We start from the raw sequence: 12,932 nt of genomic DNA, 5'->3' as shown, positions 1-12,932 counted from the left end.
GCCCCTTCCCTAGTTCACTGATAGGGGAGATCCTCCTCCCCTTCCATCTAATTCTAGCCTATCAGGTCTCATCAGACTGCATTGTCTTCCTCTGTGGCCTGGTAAGGCTGCTCCCCACTCAGGGGTAGATGATCAAAGAGCAGGCCACTGAGTTCATGTCAGAGACAGCTCCTGTTCCCCATACTAGGGCACCCATTTGGACACTGAGCTGCCATTACCTACATCTGTGCAGGAGTTTTAGGTTATCTCCAAGCATGTTCCTTGTTTGGAGTATCAGTTCCAGAAAAGTCCCCTGGGCCCAGATGTTTTGGTTTTGTTGCTCTCCTTGTGGCACTCCTGTCCACTCCAGGTCTTTCTATCTCCCCCTTCTTTCATAAGATTCCCTGTACTCTGCCCAAAGTTTGGCTATGAGTCTCAGCATCTGCTTTAATGCCCTGATGGGTAGAGTCTTTCAGAGGCCCTCTGTGGTAGCTCCTGTCCTGTTCCCTGTTTTCACCTTCTTCTGGTGTCTATTCCATTTGCCTTTCTGAATGAGGATTGAGCATCTTACCCAGGATCCTCCTTCTTGCTTAGCTTCTTTAGGTGTATAGATTTTAGTCTGTTTATCCTATATTATATGTCTAATATCCATTTGTAAGTGAGTATATACCATGTGTATCTTTCTGCTTCTGGGATGATCTTTTCTAGTTCCCACCATTTGCCTGCAAACTTCATGATTTCCTTGTTTTTAATTGCTGAGCAGTATTCCATTGTGTAAATGTACCACAATTTCTATATCTATTCCTCAGCTGAGGGACATCTAGGTTGTTTCCAGATTCTGGCTATTACAAATAAAGCTGCTACAAACATGTTTGAGCAAATGTCCTTGTATACTTGAGCGTATTTTGGATATATGCCTAGGAGTAGTATAGCTGGATCTTGAAGTAACACTATTTCTAATTGTCTGAGAAAGCACCAGATTGATTTCCAAAGTTGTTGTCCAAGTTTACATTTCCACCATCAATGGATCAGAGTTCCCCTTTCTCCACATCCTTTCCAGCCTGTGTTGTCACTTGAGTTTTTGGTCTTAGCCATTCTGATGGGTGTAAGGTGAAAGCTCAGGGTCGTTTTGATTTGCATCTTCCTGGTGACAACACTGCTGTCAGAACAAAACGACAGCCTACAGACTGGGAAAAGATCTTCACAAACCCTGTATCTGAGAGAGGGCTAATGTCCAGACTATATAAAGAGCTCAAGAAGTTCAACAGCAACAAATCAAGTCATCCAATTTAAAAATGGATGCAGATCTAAACAGAGGATTCAACATAGGAATATCGAATGGCACAGAAATACTTTAAGAAGTTAAATTTCTTGACTCTATCTACTTTTTTCCCCTAAGCATGTGTGTGTTGAGTGGATACAAAGTGAATAAACTGTAATAATTTTTTAAAAATTTTAAAGATGACATATGTATCTTGTAGAATAAATTGCTCTGCCATTCTGGACCATAACTGCTGATCCCCCTCCCACCCCCAAAAAACCCTGCTTTTTCACAACTTCTTGCAGCAGTTTTGGCAAGAGGCCATTTTTACAGCCCTGTTTGCAGAAAGAAAAAGAAAAGTAGCCAGTTAAAAGTTTTCCTCCTTAGTAGCAATGTAGCCAGTCCCTAGACTTAGAGAAGGAATCGTGGACTCCCTCCCCTATTTCTTTTTCTTTCAATCCTCTTTCATGATCAGCTGCTGATCAGTTGCCTGAGCCATCAGCTGGGTGACCCAAGAGATGGAGTGAACAGGGGAACTCTGCAGCCAGTCCCAGCTCCTACCCTGGACCCTGGAACCTTGCCAAAGCAGACACTTTGGTAACTGGACCCTAGAAGACTTTTACCAGTCAACAGGCAGTATTAGTGGCCATGGTCTTCGTGGAAACAGGTGCTGTTAACTTCTCAGCTATCTCTACAGCCTGGGGAAACTTATTTTATTTATTTTTTAGTTTAAACATGATAACTGCTTTGATTTAGATGTTCTCTAAAAGCCTGTATGCTAAAGACTTAGTCACCAGCCTATGGAACTGTTAGAAGGTAGTAAGGCTTCATTCAGACTGTGAGCATAAAAAGATGTTAGTCACTAGGGGTATGCTACTGAAGTGGATATTGACACTCTGGTCCCTTCAATTCGTGTGCACTCTCTTCCTGACCTTCTTTCCTTTCTCTGCCTCCCTCTTATGTGTTCTACTATATGCTAAGTCCTATTATGTACCAAGTTCTCACAAGCCCCAAATTAAGAAAGTCAACCATAGGCGTGATTCAAGATAAACACTGCATACTTAAAAAGTATCTATCAAGATATTTTGTCAAAACAGTAAACTAACATAGCTATTAATTTAATATATAATTAAATTAATTAATTACATATTAAATTTATATAAGTTTGTATAAATTTAAAAAATTATATTAATTTATATAAACTTATATAATTTTCTGCAAAAGCAAAAAGCTAACAATTTATACTTCCTAAATATGTATTATTTGTAGACTTTCCAGTTAAACTGTATTAAGAATTGAACTGTCTTCCCTCCAAATCCCTATGTTGAAGCTCTATTTCCCAATATCACTATTTGGAGACAAAGCTTTTAAAGAGGCAAATGGGGTTTAAGAAGTCAGGATGGTGTCCTTACAAAAAGGACAAAAAACACAAGAACAAGTGCACAAAAATAAAAGCAAGGTGAGGAGAAGCTGATGGATTTCTGAAAGATAAAAGAGGGCTAAGAGAAGATTGCCTAGGAGAAGCAACATACAGAATTCCTCGTCTTCGACTTCTGACCTCTAGGACTTGTTGTAGAAAAATATTAATATTTACTATTGATATATCTTTTAGTAAAGCTGAGGTTAATCCTAAACAGCTGTATAACCAAATCACCACACAGAGACTATGATTTATTTAATTAACCTAGATCACAATGCTGGGCAATAGTTACTCCATCCTAAACCTCCAAGCCGTCATAATTTCCTAACATGTAGAGTTCCCATATTATACTTGCTTTTAGTGAAATCTTAGGTCTGGTTCATTCTCCACATCTTTCCAAGACCTCTCCTCCAGCTCCGCTCTTCCAGCTTTCTCCTGCCCTCCTGTCTTCCTCTGCCTCCCACACCTTCCTGTCCTCTGGCTCCTCCCTCTCTTCCTACTTCCTTTCCATTGCTCAACATTGTGGCTGGTTGCTTTATTGTAGCATGTTTACACAAAGTTGAGACAGGTGATGCTTAGAATAAATATCACAGTGCAATGTCCAGAGAAACCAGAGAGTCGGGGAGAGAAATTAGCATTTGAAAGAACAAGGGTAAGGTGTATACATTCCAAAAGAACATTATACCAACAAGGACTGAAAAAGTTAATGTCTGGCTGTTAATTCTCAGTGCATTTGGATTTAACAGGAGGAGGGAGGGTGGGATTGGGAGGGGAGAAGGGAGGGTCTTATGGGGGGATGCAGAATGAATAAAGTGTAATTGACAAAAAATTTAAAAAAAAAGAAATGATGAGTAGCCACAGGAATCTAATTTTCATTTCCTGACATATTCCTTTATTGAGATTTTTTTTTCCCAGATGGTTATGGTATTTTGACATGGAAATGACTTTATATAGTGGCCTATTAATGGTTCCTTTGTGCTTTATGTATCTTATTCTGTATATATCTTGCCAATCTGTATTCCCTAATGTTTTACAGAATATTTGTAGGTGAAAAGAATTTTTAGTAATGCTACTGAAGTTTTTTTTTTGTTTACATATTTGACTCTGTTTTACTATAGTGTAAAGTTTTAACTTATCAAAAAAAAAAATCCCAGCTCTCACCACAATCAGTACATCCTTAAAGGTTCTAGCTGCATGAAGTTTGTAAGAGAATTAGCAGTTCTTCCTGGTAACCTTCGCTTTTGTGTTGTTGTTTTGGTTTGGTTTGGTTTTTTGAGACAGGGTTTCTCTGTATACCCTTGGCTGGCCTGGAACTCACTCTGTAGTTCAGGCTGGCCTCTGCTTCCTAACTACCAGGATCTGTGCTTTAAAGAAGAGTCAGAATTGCAAGAGCTAGCATGAATCACTTGAACCACTCAGATAACATTAATTTGACTTGTATTCTATTCAGATTGGTTTTAACCCACTTAGTGTGGATGTCATGATAATCCTGACCCTTAACAGCTTATGCACAAATTATAAGAGCTACAAACTGGAACATGAAGTATGTCCTATATGTGGCACTAATAAATCATTCTACGATTGTGGAAGCTCTTGAGCACCTGGAGAAAAAAGAAGTCATAGACCTTGCTCTTTCACACTATTTCATACTCAATGTTTCCATATTTCCGAAAAGTCTTGGGTTTTATTTATGTGCATGCAAATATAAGATACCAAAAAGGATGCCAACTTATACTTCACCTTTCTTTTAAAAGCACATAATTATGTCGTCATAACAGTTACAAGTGCAGCACTGTCTGCACTAAGACAGAGCGTTCTACAGGATGATGTTATGCTAACACTAGCCCCACTCTCAAGAGGTATCACGGTCTACCTCTGCACAGGTATGATATCAGCTTCAAGCTTCTTTGTATTTTAATTCAAATAATCCCAAAAAAGTATTTCTGGTAAATATACAATTATAAAGATAGTCTCAATCTTAAAAAAAAAAAGTTCTATATGGGCATTTAGAGAAGAAGTACTATCTGCATATATCTCATTGTGTCTATTGCAGATTCAAAGCAATCTCTCTACAACACACAGCTTTGCACTAAAAACCAACTTAAGCTGTCCATTAAAAAATGGTTAAATACCACATATGACTAGCTAAGCAAAATATATCTTGATCATGACCCACTCATTAGCTTTCCCAAAACCAAAATAAAACACAAAGAAATGATACTAAAAAATACTTTTCTTTATGACCCCGCTCAGTAGTAAGAGGCTAACTCCATCACAAGCCAACAAGCTGGGGAGAGTGAGACTGACTGTCAGCTGTTTTAACAAGATAATTGGTTTCCATCACAATGACAAACTTGAGGCTTCATACTTTACTTCCCCAAGCTGGTCAGCTTTTCCCATTCTAGCACAAACTTAACTTTAATCATTTATTAACTACCTGCTCTGTGTATGAATAGCTATGTTGTAGGTATTTGGATTTTCCTACTGATTTCATTCCCTGATTTCCTAAACTAGGCATCATTAAAGAAAAGACATAGTAAACACATTAAAATGGCATTACTCAGAACATATTATACATATGTCCATTAAAGCGTAGAAAAGAGGCTGGAGAAATGACTCAGGCAGTAAAGTGCTAAAGTGATGCATGCCTATAATCTCAGGGTTGGGTACGCAGACACAAGAGGATTCCTAGGGCTTAATGGCCATCCAGACTAGCTAACACAGCATAAGTGATCTCCAGGTTCTCTGAAGACTGTCTCCAAAAATAAGATGAGAAGCAACTGAGGAAGGCACCCATTAGCATGTCTGCCTTCACATGTACACATCACATATGCACGCACATACACCAACCACAAAAAGAGAAAAATAAGACACACAAATTAATTAAATTAGAACTATGTATTTTGTTTGAAATCTTGATAGTGTATTGTAAGTAACAGAGTTTTTAAATTAAAATATAATTCTTCTTTGAGTACTGCATTTTAAATTATTTCCCTTTTTTTCTTTTGGTACAATTATTTGTTGTGAGTGTGTGCGTGTGTGTGTGTGTGTTTGTTTGTTTTGGTTGCTTAGTTATGGGTTTTTTGTTTTTGTTCTTGACAAAGTCTCCTGTAGCCCAGGCTGGCCTCAAATTCACTGTAGAGCTAAGGTGGGTCTTAAACTCTGATCTGTCTGTCTTCATCTCCCAAAAGCTGAAGTTACAAATAAAAGCACACCCATGGCTAAATACTGTATTTACTGCCAGAGGAAAAAAAATTAAACATCTTAATAGAAAATTCAAAATGAAACTCAATGCATTTTGTGAACAGCTTCTTTATGCACTTTAAAAAGCTTCGTCAAGGTTCTCTTAAGCCTTAGAAATCCAAGTGTATCCAGAGTCCAAAGACATCACCTTAACAGGGAATCTTGGTAAAAATGCAGGCTCTCCCAGGTTCATCTCCACCTACATCTTAATGTGATTCCCAAGAGAGTCCTAAGCACATGTTCTAATATAGGGGTTCTTCACTTGGCACCTAGGGTCAAATGCACTTCCTAAATCCTTGAATTGACTACCTCACATGAATACACACATCTTCCTAGGAAGAGATGCTGAGTGCACATCAAACTCTCAAGGTAATATGTGATCACAAATAGACTAAGAACCTTGCCCTTAGGCACCTATGCCATAGTTAGCCTGCTCTTGGATTCCAAGATACTTCAAAAACTATGCTGCTCTCAATGAGGTCTGCTGAAGAACGACAAGAATGAAGGTCAGAACGTCACAGTAGGTCACGAAAGACCTTATCTGAAGAATTTATTCACAACATGCAAGAACTATGCCAAGAAGCCAGTTTGGAGACATCTAAACAAATAATTCTCTACATGAGGTTTGAGATTAAGAATGTGCACTTGAAGAAGATTCAAACTGAGAAGTAAATAAATATAAGGTAGGGAGATTTTTGGGGGGTTTTTTGGTTGGTTTTGTGTGTGTGTGTGTTTTTGTTTAAAGATAGGATGCCATTAGAAAGTGAAGTGCTGAATTCTTGTTCTAAGAGCTCAATCAGCAACTCTCTAATGTGGACTGGTGTCTGACTGGGATGTGGGGTCATTTTAGAATATTACCTTCCTAGTACATTCTTCTAATACTTCCTTTATGAGGCTCCTGCCAATATATTTCATTTCCCCCACCTTTCATATTTTCTCTGAACCTCACTGGCTAAAGCAAAGGAACACAGCACATACATTAAAAGGATGACCTTGGGAATTTCAGTGAATTAGTAATAAAGACTGACTCCTACAGAGAAAAGGATCATATTGACTGAAGTTACCCAGACACACAAAGACAAACATTGCATTCTCTTTCATTGGAGGCTGCTAGTTCCAAATCTTCAAATATGAGTATATAGCCTGTAGTAACTACAGAAAGTAAACTAAGATGACAAAAGTAAAATGGGACCATTGCCAGGAGAGGGTATTGGAGAACAATAGAGAGGAGAATAATAGAATACATATAATCTGATAGGAAGGATGGTAAACAGGGCATTCTTTTGGAAGAGGGAAGGAAATAAATACAGAAGAAGGAAGAAGGGGATTAAAATAAGAATATTTGTTTGAAAGAGCTGCAGGAATCATACTACCAACCATTTGCCAAAACAAAAACATAATTCTGTATATGAAAATACATATAGAGTTTAAATAAACTTTTCTCATCTGGGTGACAAACTTCTCTCCAATATCCAAAGGCTACCCAACAAAACCCCAAAACTAGAAATGAAAAGCCCTCTTTGGAGTTATTAGCCAGGGCTGTCCAAGAGACTCCTAAAACATACAGCTTATTATTGTTGCCCTTGGTTGCCCCCAAAAGGTAGGGAGTTAATCTCTACTGCTGAAGACACTGTACACTTCAGAAACAAGGCACAGAGATCTCTGAGCTGGAACTGACCTGAATGCCCCTTTCTGAGGACTACTTTTCTTGGTACCAAAAGGCACAGTGCAAGGTTTCAAAGGAGGGAGAGAATTAACAGCCCCACCCAGCTATGAACTACATCAACAAAAAGCGTGGTATAATAACCTGAAGGATGTAGTAGGGTCACACATACCTTGTTGGTAACCAATGGCTCTCTAGTCAGACTTAAGTGGCAGCCAACGATTCCCTGATTGAACCCACGTAACAAGAGGAAAAACACATCCAGTACTAGGAACATAGCTAACTACTCAGTGCTAGCAAAGTTACTGAAGAAAAATCTATGAACCCCAATTCTTACTAAACCAGGATAATTTCTAACAATAATGTGTAAACATTTGGCCTTATATACACAGGTAAGAGCAGTTTTCATCCCTCATCAAGGAAACTTCTCTTTGTAATAGACTGAGACTAATACAAAAAACAACTATCAAAATGCAAAGTTGTGGAGCCCAGTCCCAATAGATATATCTAAAAAAAACAACAACAACAACAAAAACCACTTACGGCTCAGGAAACATTTCAGAAGAGGGGGCAGAAAGATCTTAAGAGCCAGATGATCAGGGACTTTGCTGTGAGGTTATATCTCCTAGTGACATCAGAAGCTGTAACCAGAAAGTCTCACCAACATAACTACCCAAACATGATCTGCGCACGGACAACACCAGTGGGCAGGCCAAAGTGGACAGGGAAAGCCTATGAAGCCTCAATCCTACAAAATGAACTACAACTGAGGAAAGTTAGGGGTGGGAGAGGTGGTCTTCCCAAGAGAAGAGCACACAAATTAGCAGTCCAGTGGCAAATGGTCAACTTTGAAAATATAAAAAAAACATAAAAACTTATAAGTAACATTATACTGACCAGGTCATGTAAAAATAATTAAAGAAAAAAGAGGCAATGAATTTGAAGGAGAGCATAGCTAGATATATGAGTGAGTATGGGGGGAAGAAAGAAAAGGGAGGGATATTATAATTACATTATAATCTCAAAACCAAAAACCAATAAACGAGTAGACTTTCTGCAATGAGACGTCTAAGATGTCTTATGTGATTTACCCAAGTACCACACAGATAGGAATGAAACTCTCAAGCTTCTTTGGCAATCCTCACGACGATTGAGCACCTCACACACGGCATACACTCTAACATACTGCTAGAATGCCAGCCTTTTTTTCCAGACAGTGCTTCACTAAGTTTTCCAAGAGGGCCTTGACCCCATTCTACAACTCAGAAAGGCTTGAACTTGAGATCTGCCTACTTCAAGCTCCCTAGTGGCTAAGATTACATGTCTTTACCACCAAGCCTTGCTGCTTTCAAGCATTTTAGTTGTTGGTCTAACTTATGTGCATAATAAACACACCCTAATAGAATATACATTTTAACTAACAATAATTACTATACACAGTTAAATATTACAAATAATGATAACAGTGCTGTATACATAACATAGTCTGAGACATTCAATCAAACTTAAATGCTAATATTTTATAGATGACTTGGACATTTATTTGTCATTCAAAACCATTTAAACAGACAAACTTGACTTTTTTAGGTCTATAAAGAATAATAATAATGAACCACAATGAAAGCCAGCAAGGGAAAGCAAGGAAAATAAGACAAAACTAGCATTTCTTGACTATGTTTTTGTATCACATACTTGTATAACCCTATAGATCAGAAACTACTATATTTATTTGATAGATTAAGACTCAAGTTCCTCAAATTAAGCAACTTCCCTTAGATTTCAAAGCTACAGGGTGACAGCTCAGAGTTCTTGGGCAGTTCAAAGATGACAGGGCTACAAAAAAGACAAGAAGTGTAAGAGTGGACAGCAGTGGAGAACGGAGTGGACCCTGGTTCTCCTTAGAGAATTTTTAAAGAGGAGGCAAACAGGCACGAAGCACAGTGCCCTTCAGGCCTGCAGGGGCCATTTCAGAGTGGATGAGAAAACAGATGGTAATATTTTTATGAAAATACAGATGGACTAGAACTTGAATAGTCTGACACCAAAGCTGATTTTTCCAATCACTACACAAGCAAACAAACAAAACCTAACCTAGGTTAGACTGGTGTTTGCATTTAGGAAAAAAAAATATGTTTTACATCTTATATATGTCTTTAATAAGAATCACAAATGTCACTATTTTTCTTTTTAAAAACATGTATTTCTAACAACAAGTAAGGGTATTTGAAAGATGTGTATTACTTAAGCTACTCATATAATTCTCTACTTGGCAGCAACATAGGACTAATCTGAGAGGTTAAGGATATATAACAAGACCCCTAAAATACCTCTTACTGCACAGACACTTGTTACCTTCAGAACTTTCTTAGCAATGCTCTAGAACCTCATTATATTTAAATATAAACTGTTTCATTAATAAAATCAATCCATCTGCTTTCTCCTTACTGTGTAACGTAATTTCACAAGGTAGCTTCTGCCTGAAGACTCACCACTCAGGAGGCTGAAGCAGGTGGATCATTACAACTTCAAGGCTAGCCTACTTACATACTGAGTTCCAAGTCCACCTGTGCTACAAAGTGAGACCAAACAGGTAAATAAATAAATAACATCTGGGTAAACAAAATGAGTAAAAGCCATAAGAAAGAAACACTACTGAAACATACCAATAAAAACAGCAGGGTATTAGCACAGAGATACAACGGCCAATGGAACAGAACAGAGGAACCATAAATAAATTCACACAGCTCCAGCCTTCTAAATTTTAACAAAGGTATGGGAGAAAACCACAGGAAAAAAAAATGACAGCCTCTTCAAAAAATGGTACTAAGAAAACTGGGCATTTTCATATAAAGGGATTAAACAAGAGTATATCTCTAATCTTTTTTTTTTCCTTTTTTTAATTTTTTTTACTACTTACACTTTATTTACTTTGTATTCCCCCTGTAGTTCCCTCCCTCCTCCCCTCCCAACCCCTGCCTTCCTCCCCCTTCTCCACGTATATCCCCCCCACCCCAAGACCACTGGTAGGGGAGGTCTTCTTTTCCTTCCTTCTGATCCTAGTCTGTTAGGTCTCATCGGAAGTGGATGCACTGTCTTCCTCTGTGGCCTGGTAAGGCTGCTCCCCCTCAGGGGGGAGGTGATCAAAGAGCAGGCCAATCAGTTCATGTCAGAGGCAGTCCCTCCTCCCATTACCACGTAACCCACTTGGACACTAAACTGCCATGGGCTACATCTGTGCAGGGGTTCTAGGTTATCTCCGTGCATGGTATTTGGTTGGAGTATCAGTCTCAGGAAAGACCCCTGCCTGTGCTCAGATTTTTTGGTTCTGTTGCTCTCCTTGTGGGGCTCCTGTCCTCTCCAGATCTTACTATTTCCCACTTCTTTCATAAGATGCCCTGCATTCTCCCCAAAGGCTGGCCATAAATCTCAGTATCTGCTTTGATAGTCTGCAGGGCAGAGCCTTTCAGAGGCCCTCTGTGGCAGGCTCCTAACTTATGGACACCTGATTTTTGACAAAGATGCCAAAACCATACAATGGAAAAAAGATAGCATCTTCAACAAATGGTGCTGGTCTAACTGGATGTCTACATGTAGAAAAATGCAAATAGATTCATACTTATCACCCTGCACAAAACTAAAGTCCAAGTGGATCAGAGACCTCAACATAAAACCAGACACACTGAACCTGTTAGAAAAAAAAGTGGAGAAAAGCCTAGAACCCATTGGCACAGGAGACAACTTCCTGAACAGAACACCAACAGCACAGGCTCTAAGAGCAACAATCAATACATGGGACTTCATGAAACTGAAAAGCTTCTGTAAAGCAAAGGACACTGTCCTCAGAACAAAACAACAACCTACAGATTGGAAAAGGATCTTCAACAACCCAATATCTGACAGACGGTTAATATCCAGAATATATAAAGAACTAAAGAAGTTAAAAAGCAACAAATCAAGCAATCCAATTAAAAAATGGGAAACAGAACTAAACAGAGAATTATTGATGTATCTCTAATCTTGCATGCACACACACACACACACACAATCCATTCAAAAATTAATAATAAAAAAAAACATTAAATGTTAGACCTAAAACTCTGAAACAGCTGGATGGGAACACAGGCAAGGACAAAAAGGTCTCTAATATCTGGGTAGATTATTTGAAGAACTGACAAACAGAATTGCTTGAAATCCCAGTTTGAAGAGTTGGCTTACAGCAACAAGGGTGAAACACTTTTAGTATTTTTAATACATAAAGAACTCAGAAATTAAACAAAAAAATTCAGTTAGTCAATGAGCACACCAAAGAAACAAGACACTTCTCAAAAGGGAAGTTGAGAGAGCCAATGGATACAAGAAAAGTTCAATGACCTCAGCTACTGGGGGGAAAAAAAATCAAAACTAAAGTGAGATTCCATCTCATCCCTGTAACAATGGCTCTCATTAAACCAATAAACAAGGGCTGGGGAAACCGCTTAACAAGCAAAGTGTCTACTCTTCGAGCATGAGGTCTTCAGTTCCATCCCCAACACCTGCATAAGAAGGTGGGCATGGTGGTCCGGGTTTATAATCCCATGGCTAAGAGACAGAGATAGGGAAATTCTGGGGATTGCTGGCTAGCCAGCCTTGCTGGATCAGTGATTTCCAGGTCCTAGTAAAACAGTTTCTCTCATAAAACAAGGTGGGTGACTCCTGAGAAACAATTACCTGAGGCTGATCTTTGACCTCCACAAGCATTACACATACATGCATGCACACAATCATACATACATGTGAACCCAAATATATACAAACAGCTTTTAAAGGTAGCAGCATTATAGCCAATGAAGTTTATCTGAAATAAATATTGCTAGTTGGAAGGCAGAAAATAAGAGCTGGTGCTAATGGGGGAATTCATTAATACCCACCTCTTTTTCTAGCCATTTTGGAAATCAATAAAAACAAAAACAAAACCAAAACAAAACAAAACACCTCCAAAAAAATCTAAATCAGGGACTACCATATGATCCAGAAATATAATTGCTAGATATATACCCAAAGCAATGTAAGTAAACACACAGAGGTTTCCTGAGACACTACACATAACAAGCTAGAGAATCTGCCTAAGTGTCTATCATCACATGAAGAGATAAAGAAAATGCAATATGCATTTAAATAATGGAAACTTAGTGAGCCATAAAAATGAAATTGTGTTATTTAAAGAAAACAGACAGATTTGGAGACTGTCCATTAAGCAAAACAAGCCAAACCCAGAAAGATGGAGAATCGCATATTTTCTCTCCTCTCTAGAACTCAATCTTTATAAATGCATATGTTTGTGTATACACACATATACGGCAGCAAATAAAAGAGAACTAACAAGTTCA

At 38.4% G+C, this 12,932-nt stretch overlaps 1 protein-coding gene across 5 annotated transcripts in view; it reads right to left on the bottom strand.

The window, feature by feature from the left end:
* The window catches only part of Exoc6b (exocyst complex component 6B), a 436,866-nt gene that overhangs the window by 266,168 nt on the left and 157,766 nt on the right, over window positions 1-12,932 (bottom strand). The window lies entirely within an intron of this gene.

The sequence above is a fragment of the Meriones unguiculatus genome, chromosome 5, assembly GCF_030254825.1.
Source record: "Meriones unguiculatus strain TT.TT164.6M chromosome 5, Bangor_MerUng_6.1, whole genome shotgun sequence".
In the NCBI taxonomy this organism is placed as follows: Eukaryota; Metazoa; Chordata; class Mammalia; order Rodentia; family Muridae; genus Meriones; species Meriones unguiculatus.
This window is presented reverse-complemented; position numbering and strand designations above follow the sequence as displayed.